The sequence below is a fragment of the Xenopus laevis genome, chromosome 1L, assembly GCF_017654675.1.
Source record: "Xenopus laevis strain J_2021 chromosome 1L, Xenopus_laevis_v10.1, whole genome shotgun sequence".
NCBI classification, from domain to species: domain Eukaryota; kingdom Metazoa; phylum Chordata; class Amphibia; order Anura; family Pipidae; genus Xenopus; species Xenopus laevis.
In genome coordinates this window covers 91993639-92021335 of record NC_054371.1, presented here as the reverse complement: position 1 = coordinate 92021335, position 27697 = coordinate 91993639, and the positions used below count along the sequence as shown (strand labels likewise).

General features: G+C 39.0%; 1 protein-coding gene across 1 annotated transcript in view; it reads left to right on the top strand.

Moving 5' to 3' along the window:
* The first annotated feature begins 9027 nt into the window (after positions 1-9027).
* arhgap24.L (Rho GTPase activating protein 24 L homeolog) overlaps positions 9028-27697 on the top strand; it is a 366864-nt gene continuing 348194 nt past the window's right edge. Inside the window, exon 1 of the mRNA XM_041591276.1 lies at positions 9028-9408. The gene's annotated coding sequence lies outside the window, so the exon portion shown is untranslated. The remainder of the gene's footprint in view (positions 9409-27697) is intronic.

The window sequence follows — 27697 nt, the reverse complement described above, 5'->3', positions numbered from 1 at the left end:
GGGGTCAGATAGTTTGGGGGGAACAGAACAGCAGCAGGATGTTGAGGCAGCTAGCTGGGTGACAGTTAGAAAATCTAAGGTGGGCAAAAGAAAAATGGAGGCTGATCCAGAGCTTATACATCGCAACAAATTTGCCAGATTGTGTGAAGATGATGGGAGTATGAACTCTGGATTGGCAATTCTAGATGGGCTGATCTCTCTAACAGCCGGGAGATCAGTTTCTCTAGTAGTGGTGGGGAGGAGAGTAGAGTCAGGCCTAAGAAGATTGTGGTTGTAGGGGACTCAATTATTAGGAAAGTGGATAGGGTAATTTGTCGTCCGGATCGCTACAAACGAACAGTTTGCTGTCTACCTGGTGCCAGGGTTCAGCATGTGGTTGATCGGATAGACAAATTATTGGGTGGGGCTGGGCATGACCCAGCTGTCTTAGTGCATATCGGTACTAATGACAAAATAAATGGTAGATGGAAGACCTTAAAGAGTGATTTCAGGGATCTAGGCTCTAAGATCAAGGAAAGGTCTTCCAATGTCATCTTTTCTGAAATTTTGCCCGTGCCACGTGCAAGTTTAGGAAGACAGCTAAATGTGTGGCTCAAGTCTTGGTGTAGGAAGGAAGGGTTTGGGTTCCTAGAGCACTGGGCTGATTTTTTGTTGGGGTACAAACTATACAGTCATGACTGTTTGCACCTCAATGGAAGGGGGTCTGTGGTGCTAGGGGAAAGAATGGCTAAGAGGTTGGAGGAGTGTTTAAACTAGGTAAGGGGGGTGGGTGAGATAAAGAATTATGGGGAAGCTAGGGTAGACGGTGCAGTGGGGTTAGTAAGTGGTCATGGGGGAGAAGTGAGGGGGGCATACAGTTTACCAGCTAAGGAGGTCCCTCTGTTACATGGAAAACAGAATAATACTAACTTAACATATAATTCTCCACTAAGTAATGCAAATTTCAAAGGTAAAAGTAGTAACCTCCGCTGTATGCTGGCAAATGCACAAAGTTTGTCAGGTAAAATGGGAGACCTAGAATTAATTGCATGCTCTAAAAATTATGATATAATTGGTTTCACTGAAACCTGGTGGGATGAAACATGTGACTGGATTGTGAATTTAAATGGTTACACCCTTTTTAGGAGGAACAGAGGGATTAAAAAGGGTGGAGAGGTGTGTTTGTATGTAAAGCCTTAATTAAAGCCATGCGCTAAAGAAATAACGATAGCTGGCACTTGTGAGGGTGTAGAATCACTCTGTGTAGAGATTTTGACTGGGCAAAAGGTAACAAAAAGAATTATCATTGGTGTATGCTATAAACCACCTTGTATAAGTGTCGAGTATGAAGCCCAGCTACTCTTGCAGATACAAGCGGCTTCACAGCTGGGTCAAATTGTTGCTATGGGTGACTTCAATTATCCAGACATTGGAAATATGCTGAATGACAACTTTTTATTCCAATTCGTTCAAGAACCTACTAGGAATAACTCTCTTTTGGACCTTGTAATAACTAACAATACTAAACTCATCTCTAACATTTGTGTGGGTGAGCATTTAGGGAAGAGTGATCATAACATGGTCTCCTTTGAGATTCTGTTGCAGAAGCAATTCTATAAGGGAGTAACTAAAACACTAAATTTCAGACGTGCAAACTTTGACAGTATAAGGGCATCTCTGCAACATATTAAGTGGGAAATGCTCTTCACAGGGTTAAACACAGAACAAAAATGGGAAGTCTTTAAAATGCTGCTTGATAAATATACTTGTCAGTATATTCCACTTGTTAGCAAGGATCGTCATTGCAAAGCAAAACCTTTTTGGTTCAATAGAAGCGTTGGTGTTGAGGTGGGTAAGAAAAGACGTGCTTTTAAGGCTTTCAAGTTAGCTGGTACAGCCGAAACATTTATAAGGTACAAGGAGGCCAATAAATCATGCAAAGAAGCTATAAGGCAAGCTAAAATTGATATAGAAAAGGATATTGCAGCAAGCAGTAAAAAAAATCCAAAATTATTTTTTAAATATGTTAATAGTAAAAAAATGAAGCAGGAAGGGGTGGGACCCTTACTATCAGAGGGGGGTCAGCTGGTTGATGAAAACAAAATAAAAGCACAAATTCTGAACTCATATTTTTCATCTGTCTATACAAATAAGGAACCAGTAAGCGAAGGTTTTCTTCTTAATAGTACCAACTCTAGTAATACAACTAATGATGCATGGTTCACACATGAAGAAATTCAAGAGAGACTAGAACATGTTAAGATTAACAAAGGTCCGGGGCCAGATGGTATTCATCCCAGGGTTATTAGCGAGCTTAGCTCTGTGATTGCCACACCTCTTTACTTAATTTTTCAGGATTCATTGAGATCTGGCATAGTACCGAGATACTGGCGTATTGCTAATGTGGTGCCTCTATTCAAAAAGGATCCCGTTCTAAGCCGCAAAACTATAGGCCAGTTAGTCTGACGTCAGTGGTAGGAAAGCTTTTCGAAGGGTTAATAAAGGATAAGATACTGAACTTCATAGCAAATCATAATACTATGAGTTTGTGCCAGCTTGGTTTTATGCGTAATAGATCTTGCCAGACTAACTTAATTTCTTTTTATGAGAAGGTAAGTAGAGACCTCGATTCTGGGATGGCAGTGGATGTGATTTACGTAGACTTTGCTAAAGCATTTGATACAGTGCCACACAAAAGGTTACTGGTTAAATTAAGGAATGTTGGCCTGGAACATAGTATTTGTACCTGGATAGAGAACTAGCTAAAATATAGACTACAAAGAGTGGTGGTAAATGGAACATTTTCTAATTGGACCAGTGTTGTTAGTGGAGTACCGCAGGGCTCTGTACTAGGTCCCTTGCTTTTTAACTTGTTTATTAATGACCTGGAGGTGGGCGTTGAAAGTACTGTTTCTATTTTTTAGATGATACTAAATTGTGCAGAACTATAGGTTCCATGCAGGATGCTCCCACTTTGCAGAGTGATTTGTCTAAATTGGAAAACTGGGCAGCAAACTGGAAAATGAGGTTCAATGTTGATAAATGCAAGGTTATGCACTTTGGCAAAAATAATATAAATGCAAGTTATACACTAAATGGCAGTGTGTTGGGAGTTTCCTTAAATGAGAAGGATCTAGGGGTCTTTGTAGATAACACGTTGTCTAATTCTGGGCAGTGTCATTCTGTGGCTACTAAAGCAAATAAAGTTCTGTCTTGCCTAAAAAAGGGCATTAACTCAAGGGATGAAAACATAATTATGCCTCTTTATAGGTCCCTGGTAAGGCCTCATCTGGAGTATGCAGTGCAGTTTTGGACTCCAGTCCTTAAGAGGGATATAAATGAGCTGGAGAGAGTGCAGAGACGTGCAACTAAATTGGTTAGAGGGATGGAAGACTTAAATTATGAGGGTAGATTGTCAAGGTTGGGGTTGTTTTCTCTGGAAAAAAAGGCGCTTGCGAGGTGACATGATTACACTTTACAAGTACATTAGAGGATATTATAGACAAATAGCAGGGGACCTTTTTCCCATAAAGTGGATCACTGTACCAGAGGCCACCCCTTTAGACTAGAAGAAAAGAACTTTAATTTGAAGCAACGTAGGGGGTTCTTCACAGTCAGGACAGTGAGGTTGTGGAATGCACTGCGGGTGATGTTGTGATGGCTGATTCAGTTAATGCCTTTAAGAATGGCTTGGATGATTTTTTGGACAGACATAATATCAAAGGCTATTGTGATACTAAGCTGTATAGTTAGTAGTATGGGTATATAGAATTTAATTAAAAGTAGGGAGGGGTGGGAGGGGTGTGTGTATGGATGCTGGGTTTTCATTTGGAGGGGTTGAACTTGATGGACTTTGTCTTTTTTCAACCCAATTTAATTATGTAACAGTCGTGACCCTCGGCCTATCCAGAACATCTGGCCTTGCACCTCTCGTTTAAGTACTGGTGGCATCCAAGTAGCTGAGGGCTCCTCCCGAAGCCAAAGGCGGTCACACTACAGGTCAAGCACGAGCCGAGACCAGGGTGCTTGGCATTTGTTCTTGTGTTGGGTGCCGACCGTGATAAAAGGTTTAGCACATGAAAGCTCACGGACGAGATTCAATTTGAGATGCAATTCGATGCTGAAAAACGTATCTCACAGTTTATTACGTTAAAACTCAATTGAAGTCTATGGGGAACAAATAGAGCTGAATTTTGAGAAATTTTTTTTCTCCTCAAATTGAATCTTGTTTATGAACTTTTCCTCACTGAATTAAATCTGGAAAATAAATTGATGAAAGTAGCAAATAACCAGCAATAACCTGCTTTACAAGGACAAAACTCATGGGGCTAAAGGGCAAAGTGGCAAACGCTGGCGTCAATTCACCAGCATTACCGCCCGCAGGCACTTCGCAAATTTACTAACGGGCGCAGGCATCAGGAGATAGATGCTAGCTGTGATTCGCACTTTATCGCCAGGCGACTTATAGCTCTGGCGAATGGACGTTTCTCCACAAATTCACATGAATGCGGATTTCACTGAACGTTACCTCTTTTGCCAGACTTGCCTTCGCCAGCTCAGACCAGACGAAGTGCAATGGAGTGCATAGAACTTTCTCAATCCTCAGTTATCTACATCATATTTTGTGAGTGGAAAAACGCTGGCCTCCTTTCCTTATTTCATGGTGATAGGCTGCAAAAGTACTACATTTTTTTTGTGTAACCGGTTTTCCCCTACATTTTCATACATATGGAACATTATTTTACAGTGGGCTCATGTGGTAGGGCATTAAAACAACTCTATTGACTTTATTAAGGTTCCCTGGACATGTCTAGTTATCAGTGTCAATGTAATGTATTAGATGCAACTAGTGATGGACGGATTTGTTCGGCAGGCGCAAATTCACGGTGAATTTCCGTGTTTCGGAGCGAAAATTTGCCAGCGTGAAAGATTTTATGATGCCACTGACATTTCCGACGCTGCCGACAATTCTGACACTGTGACAAGTAAATGGACACCCATTGACTTTAATGCATGTCAAATGTCACGTTTCGTGAATTTTTCCCACGGGAAAACGATTTCTCTGTGAATCGAAACTGGACAAACTCTCCCATCACGGGATACAACATGTAACAGAAAGAGGTCCATAACTTTTCAAGTGATAATCCTTTTTCTCGCTGAACGGAATCTTTCCTAATGTACATTAGGTTAAGTCCATTCACATTGACATTTACATTTTTTTTAAAATATGATTGCAGTTGGATTGACTCCCAGCCCCCCCCCTAGGTACTTACATCATCTGCACGTGCCCCCACCCTGCTGCCCAATATTTGCTTATCATGGCTCCTGTAGACTCCAAGTCGGTGGTGGACCAGGCGCAATCTTACTTCCACACAGGGCCGGGCCAAGGTATTTTAGCACCCTAGGCAAGGGCTTTAATCGGTGCGCCCACCCGGTCCTGCATTACCATTCCCACCTTACATATTGCCCCCTGTACTTGTGCCAGCAGCCATCGTTTTGTCCCCATTTGTACCTGTGCCAATGGCAGTCAATCCATCAGATTGCCCTCAATCTGTACCTGTACCAGCATAAGACAATAAAAATCCATCATATTGCCCCTAATTTGACCTGTGCCAGCAGGAGCCAAGCATCCATTATATTGTCCCAAACATCTCTGTACCTGTGCCAGCAGCCATCATATTGCTCCATGTACCTGAGCCAGCAGCCAATACCTCATATTGTCCCCAATCTGTACCTGTGCCAGTAGCAGCCAAAAACTCCACAATATTGTCTCCAAATATATTCCTGTGCCAGCAGCAGCCAAGATTCCATCATATTGCCCCCAAATATGTATCTATGCCAGCAGCAGCGAAAATCTATTATTTTGCCCCTAATCATCTGTTTACCTGTGCAAGCAGCAGCCAAGATATTGTCCATAAATATGTACCTGTGCCAGCAGCTGCTAGGAGGGAGGTGGGGAGTGCTTTTGACAGCAGTACGGATCACGTAAAACAGGCAGTTTATAAAATGGAAAAACTATTAAAGGCCAAGCAACACAGGGTGCAGGTACTCTTTGGGTTGCTCATGTCTGGACTAGCCAGGGCAAAAGTCAGATAAACGCAGTTTCCCCTTCCATGATCTTGAAGATGGTGTACACCAAACACAAATACACACACACACACACACACACATAGCAAAGTCTAAGTAGATCAAATCAATTTCCATCTCAGAACTGAGGTCCCTGCTCACCATCTCATAAAAACAGTTAAATTAGCAAGATCAAGGTGAAGTTAATTGGCATTTATTCAATGATATATAAAAGAATGGGATGAGGGAGTCACACCAAGTCACACCAAGAAGATAGAATTAAACACTTGGTTCGGCAAGATCTTTTACAAATAAAACCATGCTGGCAAAAACTCAGTATTGTGTATTGTGATTTGCAATGTAGTCAAATAACATGCCCCTTATTATCCCTTCCAAAAGCTTTCCTACCACTAATATCATACCAACAGGACTATAGTTATCAAGCTAAGAACAGGGTCCCTTTTTAAATAGTGGCACCACATCGCCAGTCTCTCTGCACCATGCCAGACCTGAATGAATCCAGAAAAATTAAATACCCTGTGATGAATAACATCTGGTCCCAAAATCTCAAATATCTGCTTTTTCCCTGCTCAACCAACTGACCTTCATCTGGTAATAAGGGTCTCACTTCTTCTTGTTTAATTTTTTTACTATTTATATATTTAAAAATAATCTTAGATTCATTTTACTCCTTGCTACAGTACTCATTTCCATCTTTATTTTAGCTTGCCTTATTTTGCTTTTTTTGCATGCTTTATTGGCTTCCTTGTACCTGGTGAAAGTTTCAGCTAACTTGAATGCCTTAAAAGCACATTTTTTTTCTACTAACCTCAACACAAACTCTTTTGTCTATCCATAAAGGTTTTGCTTTGTGATGTATTTCCTTGCTTACAAGGAGAATGTACAGACATGTATATGCATTATGTATCATTTTAAAGACATGCCATTTTGCTTCTGTGTTTAACTCTGTGAAAAACCTTCCAAGGTAATATATTGAAGAAATGTCCTTATACTGCCAAAGTTTGTGTGTCTTAATTGCCATGTTATGACTACTATTCCCTAAATGCTCACCCATGCAAATGCTAGAAATGTGGTATAACAATAAAAAGTCCCAGACTGCAGATAATACCGTCTGTGCAGATTCGTGTATTCACTACTGTTACTAAGGGACCTGGCCGGGTCAACAGAGGACCAGCACCACCATTGAAGTGAAGGAGAGATTGCTGGAGAGCGAGAGATATAACACATGACATAGGATATGGTACATAAAGGTTTAATCAAAATGAATGGTTTCATTGTTAATGATTTTCCTATCTTTCATCTAGGATGGTACCTATGGATTGAAGGAAAGCTGATGTAATTCCTATATTTCAAAATGTATTACAATCTGAATCTGGTAATTATAGGCCAGTAAGTTTGATGTGGTAGGAAAATTATTTGAAGGCTTGTTAAAGAATCACATTCAAAATTATATTCTGGAGAATGGTATTATAAGCAGTAATCAGCATGGCTTTATGAAGCATAGGTCAGATAAATTTGATGAGGTTGAATAGTGGGGGTGCAGTAGATGTGATCTAGATGTTGTCACAGTATTCGATTCAGTGCTCCACAAATGACTATTTTCTAAATTAATATCTGTTGGTCTTAATGTAGTCATGGCTAGGAAACTGGCTGCAGGGTCTGGTACAGAGGGTGGGTGTTAATGGTACATTCTCTACTTGGAGTAAGGTTGTTAGTGGGGCTTCCTCAGGGTTGTGTATTGGGTCCACTTTTATTTAATTTGTCATTAATGACTTAGGGGAGGGTATTTTAAGTAATGTATCAGTGTTTGCAGATGACACAAAACTATGCAGCCCAATTAATTCCATCCAGGATATGACATCCTTGCAGCAGGATGTACTGTATGTATGTGTGTGTTTATCTAGTATAATTAATTCTAAAACTACTGGACTTGCTGAGTAATCATTGAAGACATGTCACTACTCATCCGAGCAGCTTCTTCAGTTCGGATGAGTAGTGAAATGTCTTCAATGATTACTCAGCAAGTCCAGTTGTTTTAGAATTAATTATACTAGATATACTATGACCTGGATAAATGAAAATCTTTTTGTAGCCAGTTATGGAAAAGATACTTCAAACCTATGAGCAAAGTTTTCCAGTCTTTCCAATTGCTACAGCATAGGGTTCCCACATATTCCTTGCAGGAATTTTGTGCCAAGAGATGGTTATAAACAGATACAAGTTGTCATTCGCAGTCTTTGCATTTGTATATGTTCTGAATGCTATTCTACTAATGCTAACAAATACAATATATATATATTTTTATAGAAAGATGTATGTGCTTGTTTTACTTGGCAAGAAAAGCTACAAAATAATGTTTATTATTTTGAGGATTCCACTTTTTTTGTTTGGTGAACCCTTAACTGATTAGTTATTAGTGCAGATTCAAAGATGTTTGAAATGCAAACGAGGTGCTAGGTGATAAGGCTCATTCAGAATTCACTCCATCTTTGTTTATATGAAATGTGTCTGATATGCTTATAAAACAGCAACTCTGGCACAAATTGGCTGGGTCTTCACAGCATCATTTCTCTTCACTCTGCCATAAGTAATACCATAACTCTCAGCCCTCCAGAGGTTGCGTAGGTGCATAACCCCTACAGCACTAACAGCCGTTGTTGCACTTCATCCCCCACATCTTTCAGCAGGATGATGGATCTTACAATCAATCTCAAACAACAACTTGTAGGTCCATAAACCCGTGTAATTTTGAATTTCATAGCATCAAAAGGTAAAGCATAATTGTAATTGGAATGCTATCTTCTGCAGTATTTAACCTGTTTTTTTGTGTGTGGAAACTGCAAAGGGTAGAGATATCCTTATGTTTGAATGGTTTGATGTGATGTGGATCTGTACTAAAGTGATCTGACATTGCACAGTTTTGTTCAATAAGTCTGCATTAGACTGCCAGTTGCTAGTGAAATCTGAAACCAGAGGGCTGCACTGCTGCCTTCTTCCAGCCTCTAGTACAGCACAGTGTATTGACACACTCGCACCCCATCAGTCTGTGCAAGTTCAGGGACAATCCAGGGCTGATCTCGATTGCAGCCTGTGGGCACTGCTAGGACATGGCTCTACTGTATGTTCACTGACGTTTGCAGCGTGGGGTGACCGACAAAGGGAACTGAAACCAAGTTTTCTCTCATGGGAGTTTTTCATGTAACCTGCCTTGTAACTGCACGGAACTGATCTTTCAGAAATAGTTTTTTGCCTCAACAACTGCCTGTTTTGTGAATTACCATTTTACTGGTGGATACCTGTGTAGAACCACTGCAGATTAGGATCGGAGCAGAAATCAGAAGGGTAGGTACACATGGTGCAAGCTGATATTTCTCTGGTGACAGTTCAGACTGTCGAGCTAAGCTTGGAATGGACAGCTGTCTGCTGGAATGTACAGCCCCATGTTCGTTTCGGTGAGTGGGCTCAGTCTCTGCTACAGGGTGAGCAAAGGATCTAAATGGACCTAAATTACAACTGCCTACAATGTAAAACATTATTGCTTGTGGGTCTTGGTTAAAGGAGAAATGCACGGTTTGTTGTGGGATACAGTGGTGATATATATCCCACTGTGGGCATAATGTTCATTTTTCTTTTTGAATTCATGTGATGCATATAAAGATTAACCTTAGTAAGGCGGAAGTTTTTACTGAAACTGTGATAAATATGAACATTTACAGTAATGGGTGATTTAAAGGGGTAGTGATTGTTTTGGATTTGTATGTATCACAAGGGTATACTATAGATGAATTTTGTGGTTAGTAGATTAGGGCCATATTTACTACTTCTATCGGTTATTGCCTGATTTTGTAGGTTAAAAAAAACACTAATATATAAATGTATTATTATTAATAATAACTGATTACATGTGCATCTTTATATCTGTGCTTCATTTTGCCTCTTGCACACTCTTCCTACATTTGGATTGCATAATGTGCCTAATTTGTCAATAAACCTAAAATAGGAATGCATTATTTGGTTTATTATGCATCTGTAATATTATAGTAACTTGGCCTGGTTTACTTTTGATATTTTTGGGCATCCTGGGTCACTACTGAAAAACAACTACCCGCATAGCAACCCTACATAATGTTCAATATAAACAAGTGAAATTACTTGAAATTGAGATCCTGGGTGGGCTCGTTCTTACAATTTAATTAATAAATAGGGTTTGATATAACATATCTGTGTTACTTATTAGAATTATTTTTTAAAAACACACGTGACATTATTATAATTTAAGATGATTAACAGAAATATTTGGTATGCATTTGGAGTGTTGCCATTAAACCAAATTTGCATAAATGTGGCAATTATGTTGACTGGTAAGTGATATGTACTAATATTACTAATAATTTTGCCCAAACAATATTTTCATAAAAGCTTACTTTATGAACTTTGTGCTAAATCATTGAGGACATGGATGTCCACATAGCAGCCTACAATCTCTTGCTAAATTGTATCTGCCAGCAAGTCAATAGGTTGGACAATTCTACTCAAACAGTTTAAATCCATACAGACATCTTGTTTTAGGAAAAGTACATTCCCCTGCTGTTATGAGGTTAATTCTATAAAACATGTATTGTTTTAGTGTATATAGTACCTTGGATATAGCAGTGCCATAAAAACTGTGGCCCAGGAGGGATAGTGAATAAGCAGAATTTCAATATATGCATGTAAAACTTTTTTTACACGTGGAGGTAACTACTTGGTGCCAGCTTTCTTTTGATGGGGGGGGGGGGGTTGCTCTTCCAGTTCAAAGTTATTTGTCACCTAGCATGAAACATGACTTTGGATACTAACTGCCTATGTGCTTCTGGAGTACACTCCCTAACACCTATACCCAGGAGATATAGATCCGGTTTTGCCATCATATTAGTGCCTATTATCTTAGATAGGTGCTTTAAAATCTCTGCCCAGAGGGGTAGCTTGCTGGACTTCACATCTTAGGCATACAGGTGAGACATTAGGTTACATCTTATTTAGTTTGGGCCTGTTATGGTAGGCTCTATGCACCATGTATAATTGCAACAGTCTACCATTGTAGTTATATGATACATATGTAGGGGCTCTAAGGGCCTTTACAAACTGACTATCGGTTATGTAGGTCAAGATCTCTTTCCCATGCTTCCCTGCTATGAATTTGATTGTTACGGACTAGAGATACCTTTCTGGTTTGGTTTTTGGAAGGATTCCAATACTTGGGAGGTCACTAGCTTGATAGGATTCATCTTATTTTCCCGGAGTAGAGCACTTCTAATTTGCTGGTATATTAGCCACTGTGCGCTAGGTATATTGTATTGTGACTTCAGTTCAGCAAAGCTTTTTGGGAAGTCGCCTGTTCCTACATCTACAATGGTCTTTATCCATTGCTTAGCCAGCAATTTGGAGGTACGATATGGGCAATTTGTGGAAACCTCACATTGCACCATAATGGTCTCTAAAGGTCTTTTCAGGGCCCTTCCTTGCGCGAGTAGGATAGGGTTCAGAGATTATTCTCTTGTCCCTAGAATGATGTCCCAGGGAAAATTAGCTGTGTCAGTCACCTCTACCCAAAGCTTTTGTAGAGGTGGATAATGATTACGTTGTAGTATGGTAATTAGGTGTGATTTGAGTTGCTAGGAAATAGTGTAGCATGTTGGGTAGAGCCATCCCTCCTTCTCTAACTGGTCTTGTAAGCATGTATAGGCTCAACCTAGGCCTGGATACATTTCTGTATCAGTTTGTTGATGGTTTCAAAGATTTTCATAGTTACCCAGGTGGGGGAGTGCCATAACAGGTACAAGAGTTTTGGCATAGCTATTTGTTGTATCCTACCAATAGGACCCAAGTGTAAGCTCTTCCAAATTTCTATTCTATTCACTAGCCAGCATACCTGTTTATCTACAGTATATTATTCTTACTGTACTGTTATGTTGGGGGAAAAAGTTATGCTGTCTCAGGGCCCCCCTGCTGGACCCCTGCCCTCCTCCATGTGTGCACGGTTTTTAATGTATATAGTTTTTTCACGCACACTCATCTTTTATTACACGCTTGCAAGTTTTTTTTTTCTTTGCACAGCAGGAAGATTATCCAGGGTGCGGGTCTGGCCTAGGCCTAGCCACCTATTGGCTCCGTTGTTCTGCATCTATAGTAAGGAAATATTGATATCTGATCTGTTACCTTACAAATAATTCAGTGCACTAGCAAAATCATCATCATCATCATCATTTATTCATATAGCACCAAAAACTAAACAACACTTTATATTAGTTTATAATGAAAAAGGATCTTACAAAAATATAACAAAAACAGGGTTTACAGAGTATTATAGGACTAGAGAGCCCTACTCACAAGAACTTAAAGTCTAAAGGTTTAGGGTACAATTGAGACATAAGGATTATAGTAACAGCAAAATCTAAACATTTGTTTAAAGCTGGACATACACAGGCAGTTTATTTGTCCATGTATGGGCAATGTTGTAACTCTCCTATAGATATCTGGCCGACAATCAGCCAGATATCTGTTGGACATGTATGCTACCTTAACTCTGCATCCTGCCATTTGCTCAGTGAGTGCTATATGTAGAGATATGCACAGATACCCAGAAAAGTTCAAAAGTTCCTTTCCTGTCTTGCTCTTCTTCCTTCTTGCACCAGGTTTCTCTCGTGCCCCTGCCGCCCTTAGTGGGTTTTGAGAATGATGGGAGTTGTAGTCTTGGAAAAGTTGGATTTCTAGTTGTAACTGGTAAATGGGTAGTTTATCACGGTATGGAATAACAGTGTGAGTGACCTAATTGTATTACTTTACTTTGTATGGTATAAGGGTACTAACACCTAACACCTACTATGACAGTGACAATTATGTTTTAGTTTATTATATAGGTTGAAAACATTGTGTTGTATAACAGAAAACAAATACCAGAATTAAGAAAGTAGCAAACAAAAAAAAAAAAAAAAAAAAAAAAAAAAACTGTTGGAAAACTGTATTTATTAGATTGAGGTGATGCCAATAATTGTAATTATTCCACCTGCAATAGACTAATCAAAGTAGTGGCGTAACTACAGAGGAAGCAGACCCCATAGTCATGGTTGAGACTGGGGGTACAGGGGGCATGTTGTGGGCCTGCTTCCACAGTAGTATGTGCAACCGGCAGGGTCAATTTTGGGGGAGGGTGCTGGTAATCCGGACCTCTGCAGGGCTTCTGCTTTTTAATGATAAAAACAGTGGCAGACTGAGTGGGTGGGGGTTCGAGCGATTGTGCGTGTTCATCTTGGAATCTGAACTGCAAACTCTAAGGGGTAACTGGCAGCACTGAGAGCAACATCAAACATGGGGAAGGAAAGGAGGCTCACAGAGCAAACATTGGCAGGGGCCAGTGAAGTGGGGGGAGGAGAAGGGGCAGTGGAGGCTAATGAGGGAGGCAGGTTAGTTAGAGTTACGAGGGGAAGTAGGGGACAGAAGGGTAGAGGGGCTGGTCCACAGCTTGTCTAAAATATCAGATTTGCCATTTTGGCTGAAGATGCTGAGGAGGAAAGCTCTGAACTGGCATGTATGGAACAGACCGACTCTCAGGTCACCCTGGGAGGCAGTGGCTCTAATACGGGTGGTGGGGGGAAGGAAGGAAAGGCAGGTTTTAGTTATAAGGAATTCAATCATGTAATCTGCCGTAAGGAGCCTTCATGCTGAACAGTCTGCTGCTTGCCTAGTGCTAAGGTTCAGCATGTGGTGTAACGAGTTGACAGATTATTGGGGAGGGCTGGGGAAGACCCAGTGGTCTTGGTACACATAGCTACCAATGACAAAGTTAGAGGAGGTGGTAAAGTTCTCAAGAACAATTTTAAAAAACTAGGTGTAAAGTTGAGGATGAGGACTTCCAAGGTAATTTTCTCAGAGATATTACCTATGCCACGAGCAATGCTAAAAAGACAATGGGAGATTAATGCATGGCTGAGAGATTGGTGTATGGTGGAGGGTTTTGGGTTTCTGGAGAACTGGGCTGACTTCTCAGTCAGCTACTGGCTCTTTGCTAGGAATGGGCTGCACCTCATTGATGATGGTGCAGCTGTTTTGGGGGTGAATATGGCTAGAAGGTTGGAGTAGATTTTAAAATAGGTGTGGGGGGGTTCAGTAAAAGATTCAGTGGAAGGCAGGTTAGATGAGATAGTGGGCAAAGGAAGAGAAAATGTAGGAAGAGATTTGGTTGGGGGGCACTGTTAAGCATAGGGAGGACCACATGTTATTTGTTCAAAATGTATTTTTGAAAATGCAAGGAGTCTAAATGGTAGAGCTGGTAGTGCTGGTGCTGGAGGGAAAATATGATGATGGACAGAGGCAATAGAAAAGGGGGAGGGTGTGTCTGTTAGGCAGGATTAAAAGCTTATATATAGGAGGTGGTTATGTTAGAAAATGAGGGGGGCAGAAGTCTTATGGGTGGAGTTCTTCACCAATTTTAAAGAGTCCAGCAAATTAATTGTAGAGGTATGCTATAGACCCTCTAATGTAAGTGAGGAGGAGGAGGCTAAGCTCCTGATGCAAATATAAAAGGCTGCTAGTTTGGGTAAAGTAATGATAGTGGGGGATTTTAATTACCCATATATTGACTGGAGCAACAGTACTACCAGATCAGTTAATGGGAACAAGTTTATAAACAATTTTTTTGAAGAGCCAACCTGAAAAAATGCTATTCTGGTTCTAGTGATCTCAAATTACCCAGAACTTATAAGAAATGTGCAAGTCATTGATCCCCCTGGGTAGTAGTGATCATAATGTTATATCATGTTTGGTGCAAAAAACAAATATACACTGAGGGTTATATCATGTTTGGTGCAAAAAACAAATATACACTGAGGCAACAAAAACCATGACTTTCAGAAAAGCTTTTCTTCAGAGCATTGATTGGGGCATTATGTTTTCAGTTAAAAACACAGAACAGAAATGGTTGTCATTTAAAATAATATTAAATTGTTACTGTTCTCAATTTATTCCTTTAAGGAGTAAATGTAGAAACACTAAGAATCACAAATGTGCTAAATCAGTTATTTTCTTCAGTGTATACAATAGAGGAGTCTGAGTTCTCAGACTAATCTCATAGCTGCACTGATGGCTCAACTCAATCTAGTCAGTGGCTGACTCAGGATATGATTCATAAAGCTTTAATAAAAATTAATGTAAACAAGGCTCCAGGGCCTGATGGCATACACTCCAGGTTCTAAGAGAGCTTAGTTCAGTTTTAGACCAGCCCCTATTTCTGATTTTCTCAAATTCACTTTCATCTGGTATGGTACCTATGGATTGGAGAAAAGCTGATGTAATTCCAAATACTTAAAAAGGGAATATGACCTCAGCCTGGCGATTATAGGCCAGCAAGTTTGACATCTGTGGTGGGCAAATTATTTGAAGACTTGCTAAGGGACCACATTCAAAATTTTGTCCTAGTGAATGGCATTATGAGCAGCAATCAGCATGGCTTTATGAAGGATAGGTCATGTCAGACAAATGTGATTGCTTTTTATGATGAGTTAAGTAAGATTGCTGTACAGTGGGGGGAAGTAGATGTGATCTATTTGGATTTTGCCAAAGCATTTGATACAGTGCCCCAGAAACAACCGATTTCTAAACTAAGGTCTGTTGGTCTTAATGAAGTTGTTTGCACATGGATAGGAAACTTGCTACAGGATAGGGTACAGAGGGTGGTTGTTAATGGTACATTCTCTGCTTGGAGTAAGGTTCTTAGTGGGGTCCCTCAGGGCTTGGTATTGGGTCCACTTTTATTTAACTTTTAAACTTATTAAAGACTTAGGGGAGGGTATTGTAAGTAATGTATCAGTGTTTGCAGATGACACAAAACTATCCAGCCCAATTAATTCCATCCAGGATGCTGCATCCTTGCAACAGGATTTTGACAAACTGGCAATCTGGGCAGCTAAGTTGCAAATGAGAGTTAATGTCGATAAATGTAAAGTAATGCACATGGGATGTAAAAATATCCAGGCCACTTATTCCCATAATGGGACTGCACTAGGCAAATCCATTATGGAAAAGGACCTTGGAGTCCTTGTAGTTGATAAACTTGGCTGTAGCAAGCAATGACAGTCAGCAGCATCAAGGGCAAATATGGTCTTGAGCTATATTAAAAGGGGCATAGGTTCAACTGAGGAGGGGGTCATTTTTCTACTTTATAGAGCAGTGGTTAGGCCCCATCTAGAATATGCGTACAATTTTGGTCTCCAGTGCTCAAACAGGAAATTACTGAATTATAAAGGGTACAAGGAGAAAGGCAACTAAGCTGGTAAAAGCTATGGGAAATCTTACCCATGAGGAATGATGTTCACGCTGGAGAAGAGGCGCTAAAGAAGTGATATGATAACTATGTATAAATATACAAAGGGGATCATATAATAATTTCTCTAATGATTTATCTAACAGTAGGTCTTTCCAGCTGAGGTCACCCATTCCAATTAGAAGAAAATAGGTTCCGTCTAAATATTTTTACAGTGAGAGCTGTGAAGATGTGAAATTCTCTCCCTGAATCAGCTGTACAGGCTGATACATTAGATCGCTTTAAAAAGGGGTTGGATGGCCTTTTAGCAAGTGAAGGAATACAGGATTATGGAAGATAGCTCATAGTACAAGTTGATCAAGGGACTAGTCTCCTCCATTTTGGAGTCAGGAAGGAATTTTTTCTCCCTCTGAAGCAAATTGGAGAGGCTTCAGATTTTTTTTGCCTTCCTCTGGATCAACTAGCAGTTATGCAGGTTAAAAAAAGTTAAAAGTTTGAACTTGATGGACGTGTTTCTTTTTTCAACCTAACTTACTATGTTACTATGTTACTATTTATATTAAGGGGCCCCACAGCAAATAATTTTTCAGGCCCCCAAAATGTCTAGAGGTTAACCTGTTTTACCAATATTAATGAAATTGGGCCTCATAAGGAAAAGGATTGTATAAGAATGCGGGGCTGGTAAGGATACAAATCACATTTATTGCACTGCATTGTGGTGGTTTAACCCTTTCCTTGTCTTAATGTGCAAAGTGCAAAGTTTCAATTGTGCCATTTATTAATGTAAATGCCACTCTGCAATCCTTCTATAGTTCTGGGGTATTTATATGTGAAATTGCGACTTTGCCATCTTTCTATAGTTCTGGGGTATTCTCGCCGGCCTATATATAAATACAGCCCTGTCTAGTTACATAAAATAACAAATACAAACATAATTTCATGATGCAGGCTGCACATACCACTACATATTATATTAATAAAGAGAAATATATACGCTCTAGGAAAGAAAATGGCCATTTGCCACATTTTTCACCATAAGTGGCCTTCAGTTGCTATAATTGACTGACATTGCTTTAAGCTTCGCCAGTGGGACAGAATCACAATTAGAAAACTCTGGCCAATTACTTGCAGAGAATATAAATTCCCTTTATATCTTCTTTGAGATCATGAATAGGAGCTTGTTTACTATATTGTTTACTAAAATAAACATGTGGTCACTCCTATTATTTGTGTATATATATATATATATATATATCAATATTTTACAGTATTGCTATAAGCAGCACAGTGCATTGAAATAATGCATTACAATAACAAATAGGGAAACATACTGTAATATGAATAAATAAAAAACAAATAAAAATTAAGTTTATTCAAAGACAAGGGAGCTCCTTGCCATGCAGAGCTTTCAGTCTAAGGGGCATATTTATTATTCTGTGTAAAAAACAGCGGGATAATACACCAGACATTGGCAAGCTTTCCTGTGTAAAAAACTAGATACAGTTTTTCTGCCGGAAGCAATGTAAAATAACGTAAAATAGTGTATGCTTTTGATCATTGTGGGGGTAGCAGCAACTCCTTTCACACAGATAGTAGACAGTACACAGGTTTCCAGCTGATCTCACGTGTGCCTTTATTTACCACAGCAGCTTAAACACCAACATAACAGTTCATACCATTTGGGAAGGCAGTAAACAAAAATAGTCCATCTGTACTGATAAATGAAAATGTACTTTTCCCAAAGGTCCCACAGTCTCCCACTGGGGCAATATAAGTCCAGCAAACAAAATTAACTGTTAACTCACAGTCCTTTGGAGATTCCTTGTGCTTTTCTCCTGGAAGCAGCCGCTCCCCAAACACTTAATGCAGTAGCTGGTAGCCAGTCCTTGTTACCAGATAACTTGTCTCCTTCTGTAAACTTGTGCCCAGCAATAAAAGTCCTTATGCTTTGAACACAGGTAACATGCAGTTACTTTTTAACACAGCCCTCCAGTAGCTCTCCTTTCTCTCTCTCTCCAGGGCAGAGAGCAGCCTTAATTGAGACCCCCACCTTTTTACTCCAGGTGAGGCTAATCACCTCCCTGCTACTCAGAGCCTCATTTTCACATCCCTCTGCACTGCTTCATAGAGAATTCTGGGAGGGATATACTTTCCATCTATGATTTTCCCAACCATGCTACATCATATATGAAAAAATGATGAGCAAGGAGAAATTTGCAACATTTCATGATACAGCTCATTCTCATGTTCATATGAACTGTCTTTATATGAGAGCACCAATCTGGTATATGGTAATGCTTTAACAGTGTCCTCTCCTGTCATATTGCTTGCCTTTAAAGTAGACCACAATAGAAACACAGTTGGGCCCTTGGCCTACCAAGGACCATGACAATGTGTATGCCAGCACAATTGGCATGATACACACTTTGTATAACATGATTTATACCTGTATTATATTATTATTTAGTGCATCCCCTATCTTAAAGTGTTTTGTTGTTTTTTTTTTTTTTGCTGTCCTACATAAAGAACCATTCCTGGTATGCTGCTCCAGAGTTTAAGGAAATCACTGGCTTTGTATACAAGGTGACTTGTTCAAACCACTGGTCTTGAACATGGTCATATATCATTTACTTCTTTGTCTTATACTCTACAGTTCATGAAGCAGACTCATGACTCACTGTGGCTTTTAGCAACAAGATGGAATGAAATTTCATAATGAGAACATATACAGTAGACTGCAACAGTACAGATATTGCTTCACTGCACCTATCCACTTTTTTTTTCAATAAAAATAGTATGAGAACATTTTTATTTGGATATGAATTTAAAACAAAAAAAAAAAAAATCACCCTTGAGATCTAGTGGAAAGCTTTATGCACATAAACCTGATCAATGACATAAAAAAAAACAAAAAAAAAACAGTTTTCATTCCTCACAGTTTTGCAATTATTTGAAGGTAAGCTCACCAGAGAAATACATGGATGTTATTGACAGGTGGCTTACAGCAAACTGTATCTTGCTACTTTGTGCTTTATGCTTTATTTAAATATATATATATATATACACACACACACACAAGTATAATAAATGCTATGTACCCAAATAGGGGTTATTTTGTTACAAAGTTATGATCATAAAATTGATAAGCCACCATACCACGTCAAGGTAAACCCCGAATGGCGGTCCCTAACTTGTTTTATTTTTTATTTTTTTCTAGCATTACCTGTAATCGATGTCCATTGAACGCTGTTTTTTCACTGAGGGCTAAATCCTCCCCAGCCAGCAATCAGGCTTTTAAAGGAGAGATATTCCCAAAACAAACGCCCAATTTTAAAAGCATAGGATCACAACTAGTTTAAAGGGGGGGGAATGGGGTGCTACAACCACTGAAGCTATGCCACAGCTTCCGGCTAAATATACAATATCAAAACAGGGGGGTTGTGGGAGCACTCTAAAGGCTTTAAAATATATATATATATATATATATATATATATATATATATAATAAATGCTATTGCATATGTACCCAAATAGGGGTTATTTTGTTACAAAGTTATGATCATAAAATTGATAAGCCACCATACCACGTCAAGGTAAACCCCGAATGGCGGTCCCTAACTTGTTTTATTTTTTATGTGCATTCTAGCATTACCTGTAATCAATGTCCATTGAACGCTGTTTTTTCACTGAGGGCTAAATCCCAATATATATATATATATATATATATATATATATATATATATATATATTTATTTATTTATATTGTGAGCAGGATCAGACAAACAGACAGTTCTTGAACAGGGTAAAGTCCATTTTATTGTTCACATTTAAAGACTTTGGGAGCAAAGCAGCATAAAACAAAACAAAATCCTGGCCACACTTGGGCTCTAACTAATACACAGGGTAGTTTCCCTCTCTACTAACCGGTCCCCTACTGGGATTCCCGGTCAAACAAGAAAACAGTACAACTCCCCAGAGTCACCGTACCTTTATAAAGTCCTTTCCCTTTGGGGGAAAATAAACAGCCTCTTTCAATGGCCACACTCAGCTCCCAGCTCTCCTCAGTGTGTCTCAATCTTCCTCTCAGAGCCCCAACCCTCTCTAGCAGCTAGCTGATCTAGCCTGCTAATTATTCCCCAGGTGAGACTTTCTAGAGGAATTAACCCACTCAGAACTGCTGTACATATGGGAGTAAGACATGAACCTAGGGGAAATATATCTCCCTTCACACTGTGCTCCAGTTACCGGTTCACAATATATATAGTGAATAAAGTACCCGCTCTTGTTAAATATAAGGATATTATAAGTTACCGTGGAGTTTCATGACCATATAAAAACACGAGGCCGAAGGCCGAGTGTTTTTATACAGGTCAATGAACTCCGAGGTAACTTATAATATCCTCAACTGGGGGTACTTTATTTATTATAATACACAAATTTCAGTGAATCATGTGACAGAAATGACATCAGAACTCACTGTTTATAACTGATGACATCAGAACTCACCGTTTATAAGGATATAATTAATAAGATATTCATAGCTTTTGTGTATATATATTATATCTTATTTTTTTATTTTTTATTTATTTATTTTTTTAATTAATATTAAAACTTTTGTGGGAGAGACTATAAAAAGAGAGCATAGCTTATATCTATGTACTTATATATTACTCTTGGTCTCTGTTTGGGACGGCTAAGCCTCCCTAAATCTTCCTTAAACGGCATGTAAAGTCTAAAATAGAATAAGGATAGAAATGCTGTATTTTGTATACTAAGTATAAACATGAACTTACTGCACCACAAGCCTAATCAAACAAATAATTTATGCTTTCAAAGTTGGCTACAGGGGGTCACCATCTTGTAACTTTGTTAAACATCTTTGCAAGACTAAGACTGTGCACATGCTCAGTGTGGTCTGGGCTACGTAGGGATCGTCATAAACAAAGCTGCTTGAGTTCAGCATGGCTGGAAAGTAAGGTGGGGGCTCCCCCTGCTGTTCATAAGTATGATTGTTTCCCTGCTCAGCAGTTAGGGACCATCTGCCAATTCCTATCCACAGCAGTAAATGATGGGAGAATTTCACTGCATATAGTCAGGTTTCTTATAAAAACGGTAAACATTTTTTGATTAAAGTATATTGTAGATAGGTTTCTTTTTCATTCAAGAAAGTAAAAATGGGATTGTATTTTTTTGCCTTTACATGCCCTTTAATCACCTATGTTTTGGTCCAGTGCTGACAAATCTCAAGGGCCATCCATGTTATCTGATCGTTTGCCTAGTGGCACATTTTCAGTTCAGCCTGATTTAAACCATGATTTTGGTGGCCATCTTTGGCATGGATTGGTCCAGAACATAGCCACCATAAAAACCCAAAGTTTTACCAGTGCAGAGTAAGCAAATTTTTTTAAAACATAAATACTTTAATTTTTGCTTCTTTAAAGGAAAGTTCAGAGTAAAAATACAAACTGTATAAATGGATAGGCTATGCAAAATAAAAAATGTTTCTAAAATGGTTAGTTAGCCAGAAATGTAATCTATAAAGACTGGAGTAACCAAGAGAGCTGCAAAGCAGGAAGTAGTGTTATGGATATTAAGTTAGACATCCAGTCACTCCAGTTTATATCATATTAAGTGGCCTATTAAAGAATCTTACCCAAACTTGAATATACTGTAGATATCATTAAATATTGTCCTTTAACATATTTTACAGTGAGCCACCATTTTATGATATACTTCTTCAGAGATCACCTGACTAGAACTACTGCAACTTTAACTGTAACTGGAAGAAGTGTGGGAGTAAAAGACAGAACTTTGTCCATTAATTGACTCATGTGACCTAATGTGTATGTAAGCCCTTGGTTTGTTTGTGTGCACAATGAATCATATGCTCCCAAGTGGTGGCAATTTTATATTTAGGATTACCCAAAGGCACAGGCTACTAAAATGTTATTTTTGTGAAAGTGGTTTATTTACAGTAGGTGAATCGTGATTTTGTTTTTGTGCGACTTTTTTCTACAACAACCTGGATTATGCTGTACTTTTTTCTTAAATATGCGAGTTTACATAGGTACACTTTTTCACAAAAAGTTTAAATGTAAATTCTTGTATTAGTGTTGAATACAATCCTCCTTATTGTGCTTCATTTTTGCAGCAGTTGTCAGGTTTGTCTTAGCAATGCACAGTTGTTGCCAAATAATGGTATTATGTTATATTAGCAGCTTTAGTTCTGCACTTTGATGACTTGCTTGCAAGCAAGTTAATGGTTAAAATTTATTGTACACTGTTTGTGCAGCTGTTCTGCAATGCCGGTTGACTTCACTTCAGTTTCACTGGCAATAGACCATGACACCTTAAGTTATTTTTAAAGTGAAATGGTAAGTATTCTGGTAAACAACTTTTACTGTCAGACATTCAGTATACCATTTCTATGGCAAGACTGGACTCATCCATTTGTTAAAGGGGTGATTCACCCTTAAGTTAACTTTTAGTATGTTATAGAATGGCTAATTCTAAGCAAATTTTCTACTGGCCTCCATTATTTATTTTTTAAAGTTGTTGAATTACTTGCATTTTTCTTCTGACCCTTTACAGCTTTAACGGGGTCACTGACCCCATCTAAAGACAAATACTCTGTAAGGCTATAAATGTATTGTTATTGCTACTTTTTATTATTCATCTTTCTATTTAGGCCTCTCCTATTCGTATCCCAGTCTCTTATTCAAATTAGTGCAAGGTTACTAGGGTAATTTGGACCCAAACAAACAGATTGCAGAAACTGCAAATTGCAGAGCCTCTGAATAAAAAGCTAAGTAACTCAAAATAGGCTCTGAAGTTTTGTTTCTAAAACTTCCCTATGCTTCTGCTGCTACATCTGTAGAAGGTTACCTTCCTGCTATATAACTATAACCAGATTGCTGTAACTGCAAATTGCAGAGCCGCTGAATAAAAAGCTAAGTAACTCAAAATAGGCTGTGAAGTTTTGTGTCTAAAACTTCCCTATGCTCCTGCTGCTACATCTGTAGAAGGTTACCTTCCTGCTATATAACTGTGGTACCTCTACTAATTGAGCATAGTCCAGAGAACAATGTGAATTCCAAAAAATCTTATTCCATATAATCAAAATCATTCACAGTTGTCTAATCCCAAAAAGACCCCCACTCCAAGGGCCATGTGATTAAGTGAAATCAAACAAAAAACAAAAACTGGATAGACTTACTGTTAGTTGAAAAAGGAGCCAAGAAGATATATAAAAAATAGAAAAATCTTTATTAGGACATATTCAAGCCTGTAGCATTTCGTGCCAAGGGGCTATTCCCCTGGTTTCCGAACACTTTGACAGAGTTAAGGGCACCATGATTTTTTCTAAGCTTGATGTGAGAGGCGCTAATAACTCAATTTGTATGAGAGAGGTCTGCCTCTACCTACAGGATGGCCCCAAACTCTGCTATGAGCAGGAGCTGCATCTCCCACCATGAGAGAAGTTCAGCAGCCTTGCTGTCGGTCCGGAATCTGCAGTGTGTTGATGATAGGAAATCCAAGCAGGCTGTCACGTAGCACAAGCAGTAGTAGCGTCTGTATCAGTCAACCCACGGTGCAGTTACAGGAGAGAACCTCCTTTCTCCCTCTTCTAAATTTGCCTGTGCAGTACTCTGGCAAGGTCCTACCACCACAATGAGCCTAACTGAAAACCTTTAGTTGGGTTCGTCCCCACCATAACTTTAAAACTATTGGTTTTGGTATTTATGTTGATTTGTGTCCAGTTTCTCAAAACCTTCCTGATCCTTACCTCAGGGGCTGCTACAGTCACTTCCTATTCCCCTAAGGCCATGGATGCATCTCCATGGATTTCATTGTGGAATTACCTCCCTCTAAAGGAAATACTGTCATTTGGGTGGTAGTGGATCGATTTAGTAAAATGTCTTATTTTTTTCCCCTTGCCACCCTTCCCTCTGCTAAGACTCTTGCTAAACTCTTCCTATCCAACATATTTAAAGGGATTTTATATCCTGAAAACATGTTTTTTTCAAAATGCATCAGTTAATAGTGCTGTTCCAAGTTGGAATGATATCACCCCTCTCTCTTTCCTCCCCAGCAGCCCATAAGCAGTCTACCAACAGAGAACAATGGGCAGCTAACCAGTCAGCAGCTACCTGATACCTCTGCTGAAAGATTTGTTTGCATTCCTAAAGGTGCTTCATATCCCCACCTAGTGGAAGACATGAGAATAGCACCACAACGTAGGTCGTCGTGTAATGCAATTGGAAGGGGAAAAACAATAGCTCAAAGCAGTTCCATCCAGAAGTGCTGGCTCCTTTTCAAAGCTCAGAATCAGGCACAAAGCACAGAGATGGCTGCCTCCACACCAATATTACAGCTTAAAAAAAAGAAAAAATTTTGAAATAGTAGAGTAAATTATTTGAATGTAAATAGTGTAATTTAGAAATAAAAAGTAAACAATAAAAACCATGACAGAATCCCTTTAAAGCGGACCTGTCCAGACACAAAAATCTGCATAATAAAAGTCCTTTTCAAATTCAACATGAAATCCAATTTCTATTTTGTATTAAAGATTTATAGCTGTTGTAAGCTCATTTAAACATTTCAGCTGTCAATCAAATATTGTCTGCCCCTCCTCTATGCCTAGGCATAGAGGCGGGGCAAACAATTGCTTTCACTTTAGCACTTCCTAGATGTCAATGCTCTCCACACATTCCCCCAGTTCTCTTCATTGTTTAATTGGGCATGGAAATGGGAATTGATATTGGGTCCCCCATTCTGGTGCACAAATAAGATTCTGAGATGATGCAAGGCTTGCCTTAATAACAGTGTCCACAACATGGCTCCTGCCTGCTTGTTATAATTATGAATTGCCAGACTGAAGAAAACAAGATTCAAATAATTGATATAGTGTAATTAAAGTTAATTTTACTTGACTAATGTGATAAAATAGGATTTTGAATTTTTTTTATTGGTGACGGGTCCCCTTTAAGCTTCAAGGGGCTCATTTAAACATTGTCTCTGATAGGTGGGTTCAGTACTGTTGAAGTGTAATGGCTGCATGAACCTTCTAATAAAGCACTGTTATTTTTGTTAATTTATGAGCATGGATTTATCTTTTTCCTCTACATATCATCTGCAAACTAATGGCCACAGAGAAAGGACAAATCAGTCACTGGAGCAATATCTCAGGTGTTACATCTCCATTATTCAATCACAATGGACAGACTTTTTTCCCTGGGCTGAGTTTGTATTCAATAAGATTTGGGGAACCTGTCCTGTTGGTTTTGGTGAACGTGTCCATAAGTGCAAGGCATTTTGTTTGGCACCCCGCTTCTGCCGTCATTTAAAGATGCCTTGTCCATTTTCGCTAGGTCTATTCTGTATAGTCAGTGCAGATTCTGTATTGGTAATTGACTTCGACCCTTTCCACAAGTAGGCCTACTCTTTCCTCGGTCCTACTGTCAGATGTTCCAGTTCCCTTGCCTGCCGAGAATGCTTGCCTTGGTCCTCTCACTTTAAGATCTGGCAGCATCCAAATAGCAAAGGGCTCCTCCCGACATTTAAGGCAGAAGCTTTAGCCATATCTGGGACCTTGGCATTTTGGGATACCTAACTTGACAGGAACATTGGTGTAACAGCTGTAGTTCTGTGGGTTTCAATGTCAGCTTTGACCCCTTAATTGTACATCAGGGTGGCCAGCAGTGTGATCTACGCTAAAGGGGATTTTTGACCTTCGGGCAAGGCCACACTCAGCAGATCCTCCACTTTCTTCCACCTGGTTTTGTAAGCAAGCAGAGGGAGCCAGATACACTGTAATGCCTGAGTGGAGCTACACTGAGCAGATATCTGCGCAGAAACATGAAAACATACATTTTAGCACCGATATGCTCTTAGGGGCAGATTTATTCTGTGTGTAAAAAATGTCTATACATCACCAGGCATCACCGCGTAAAAAATGGAGTAAAAACAGGGTAATTTCTTTACGTGCTTTTTCTACCGGAACTTACTTACAATGGTCTGAAGCAGTGTATAATAATGGCGGCAAATTTGCCATTTGCATGGTGTAAAATAAAACACAACTGTAGTTCCACACAGGCCAACATGCCTTCTGGAGCTACTGGAGGAGCACTTACAGTGGATTTGCTTTCCTCTACATGCATATGGCAGATGAAAGAGGAGGATCTGCTGTGTGTGCCCTTGCCTTTAGGGTATGTCAGATGCATTGAACAATCATCAGAGACACACAAAACAAGAAGGTTGGAACCTTAAAATATTTTGATATCAGTGGTATCCAGTGAAAAGAGAAAACCATTCTGAAAGACAGATTAAACCCTAAAGGTGAGTCAATTTGAGCTGCATGGTTTGGTTTATTTATAGTGTTAGATGTGAGTGTTTAGCTTAAGGAAAATAACAGTGCTTCTAGCTTCTGTATGTCACTCAATCTAAAAAAGGAAGTTTTCTTTTGTGATGTTGTTTTATTTTACTTTACAGTTGAAAGTGTATGTCACAGTGAACGATGTCTGATTTACACAAATCAGACATTCTAAATTGGGTAAGAGGAAATTGCTAAGGGATCTTAGCTGGGGCTGGACCCTCAATATTGGTGATCTTAAACTGGCATATTTTCAATGTTTCGCAGTGGCACAATTACACCTGAAGAAAAGATGCATATTTTCACCAATGCAATGTTAATATATCACAAGTTGTTGTACTCATGTTTTAGTAAATTGTCATTGTGCTGACAATTTTTTTTTCTTGACTAAACATTGACAAATTTGACATTTCCTAATTTAGTAAGTATGCCCCATAGAAAAACCTTATACAAGTGAAGATTCTTGCCTTTGAAGTGGAGATACCCATATTTTGTTATTTGCCTTTGGTTAGTGTTGTTAAACACATTCTAACATAGTAAGTTAGGTTGAAAAAAGACACATGGCCATCACATTCTACCTTTTAAGTATAAATATAACATGCCTATTGGCTAGTTGCTAGTTAGCCTGGGTTTATTACTGACTAAGGAGTATGGGAATACAGCTGGATAAGCAAAATCACTAATACTGTAAGTTTATCTTCTTAAATTGATCAGCAAATATCTTAAAATCTATATTGTATAGTTAATAACAACAACACTCTGGTTTCTGTGTGAAGTAATTCAGTTGTTACTCTAATACTACACTTTTAAACACAAAGAGCATCATATTGGGCAATATAATTTAAAATGAAATACACATGAAATCCCTTTGTGGCACACAACTTTTGGCCAGGGCAGCCATCACTAGAACAGGTTCTACAGTTTTAAAGAACCCTGTAATTGTAGAGGTTCTGAAAACCCCA